The sequence below is a fragment of the Penaeus japonicus genome, unplaced genomic scaffold (assembly GCF_977035675.1).
Source record: "Penaeus japonicus unplaced genomic scaffold, GWHDUDI00000001_assembly GWHDUDI00000003, whole genome shotgun sequence".
In the NCBI taxonomy this organism is placed as follows: domain Eukaryota; kingdom Metazoa; phylum Arthropoda; class Malacostraca; order Decapoda; family Penaeidae; genus Penaeus; species Penaeus japonicus.
Window position 1 is genome coordinate 7553277 of NW_028234405.1, and position 2500 is coordinate 7555776.

At 34.2% G+C, this 2500-nt stretch overlaps 1 protein-coding gene across 1 annotated transcript in view; it reads left to right on the forward strand.

Moving 5' to 3' along the window:
- LOC122250894 (uncharacterized) overlaps positions 1-2500 on the forward strand; it is a 391291-nt gene that overhangs the window by 245042 nt on the left and 143749 nt on the right. The window lies entirely within an intron of this gene.

Below are 2500 nucleotides of genomic sequence, written 5' to 3' on the forward strand. Positions count from 1 at the left end.
GATCATTATGCTATAGTGTTTATATCTATCGTGTACCATATAATGTCAGATTATCTGCGTTATGGAATGAGCCTGAACTGTATAAACCCTGTGTCTGGCATCAAATACATTATTTGTGTGGGTTATTAGTTCCAACAGACTAAGACACCCATCACTGAGAGAGAGAGAGAGAGAGAGAGAGAGAGAGAGAGAGAGAGAGAGAGAGAGAGAGAGAGAGAGAGAGAGAGAGAGAGAGAGAGAGAGAGAGAGAGAGAGAGAGAGAGAATTTACTCTCTTTTTAGAATCTATCATCTATCTCACGTTACTCATTATCCTTTTGAATTCATTCTTTTATTAAGTATTGTCAGTTATTACCTTTTATCCATATTCACTGTGCGTTATCATTCATTTCTATTCGCTATAATTTATAATCATTATCTTCATCATTCATCTCTCCTTCAATCTTTATCTTCCATTATCTATCCTCTATTAGATATAATCTATTATTCATCCTTCGCCATCGGCCTTCCATTCTTCGCTGTCTTCTATTTATCCTCCTTGAATCATTTTATACAATGAATCATAATCAAATCATTCAAAACCATTCACAATCTAATTCTTTGTCTTTCAATCTATATCATTCATTCACCAATCTTCATTTCTCCCTTATCTACACGCCATTATTCACAATCCATAAACAATTTCTGTTATCCATTTTACAACAATATTTCCCTTTTATTCATTCTGCATTATTCATCTGTTCTCCATCATATAGTGTACATCATTCATGTTCTCCTATTCTTTCTTTATTATCTATTCATGTTGGTGGATATCGATGCGTCAAAGAGGCAGGAAGCTGGAAGTATGAGAGAGCTATGGAGAGTGGGAGAGATAGATGAATAGAGAGAGGAGGAGGAGAGAGAGAGAGAAAGAGAGAGAGAGAGAGAGAGAGAGAGAGAGAGAGAGAGAGAGAGAGAGAGAGAGAGAGAGAGAGAGAGAGAGAGAGAGAGAGAGAGAGAGAGAGAGAGAGAGAGAGAATGAAAGAAAGAAAGAGAATGAAGGAATGAAAGAAAGAAAGAAAGAGAGAGAGAGGGGGAGGGAGATAGAGAAAAGAAAAGAATGAAAGAAACAAAGAGAGAAAGAAAGAGAGAGAGAATGAAAGAAAGAAAGAGAGAGAGTGAAAAAGAGAAAGAGAAAGAGAGAGAGAGAGAATGAAAGAGAAAGAAAAAGAAAAAAAGAAAGCTATAAAAAGAAAGAGGCAGGCAAATAGACAGAGAAAGTCATACACCCAGACAGACACACAGGCAAAGAGGAAGCAAGAGTGAATTAAGAGAAAAGAAGAAAATAGAAAAAAATACTGTAGATTAATCAAGAGCAAGAGAGAGGCAAGTTTGTCAAGTTGAATAAATGATAAGGAAGATATAAAATATATTAAAAAATATTGAATGAAATAGGTGATAACTATATACATAAAATAGTTAAATAGAGAGAAATTGATGCAAATGAATAAATGTGCAAATATAAGCAAATGTGTACTAGATACACAAATTTACTTATAGATACATATAGATGAATAAATTAATTCGTAAATGAATAAACGAAGAAATGTTTAGAAAAAAAAGTAAATACATGAATGATAAGGAAGTGTAAGCAATCATCTAACAGTCTTTTGATATACCTTTCAGATGACTTTTTTACCTGCTAAAAATAATTCAACCATTCATTATTGGAAATAAAGGACTAATAACAACTATTTCCTTGAAAAGATGCAAAATATAAGTGCAAAGTTAATATAGAAATGGAAATTTAATACTTTCTGAATCCATCGACCTCTGGCCATCTAAATAATATATAAACCCCATTTTCTGTTTGTGTATTTTCGTTACGAAAATGCACATGCATTTAAACACATTATCTTAATAAGAGACTTTGCATTAATAAAAAAACTGGGATCGGAATACAATGACTTTAAAAATGTCAGAGCAGAGGTTTTCACAAAGATAAATTGTATTTTCATAATATGCAAGAAAGGTTCATGAAATTGCCCAGTGTACTGATATAAACGAAAAAAATAAATAAACAATAAAAAATATAATCAAGAAATCAACGAGCTTAGAATTCTTCCTTCTACTGATAACATTCCAAACATGTGTCAACTTCATGATGTGGACACAACTTGTCACACGTCACACACACACAGCAACTGGGTCATGGTCATGTTACATCTTGGTGATTGGAGTAAACAACCTCTGGCATTTCTTAGACTTAATTTGAGAATAAGCGAGGTGCGTGCCATCTTGAGCGAGGTTGAGGGATTGGTGAATATCCAACCTCAAGCAGTATTAAGATCGTATAGGATTGTCTCAGGGGTTTGTGCAAGGGAAGGCATATATGCTCGCGTGAAATCATTTGCGAATTTCTACCTTGTTATTACTATGCCGCTTCCTTCACTGTGGTTATTCATGATTTAGTAGTTCAATGTGGCAACCAGCTTGTAACAATAAGGTGGTTTAGGAGAGGG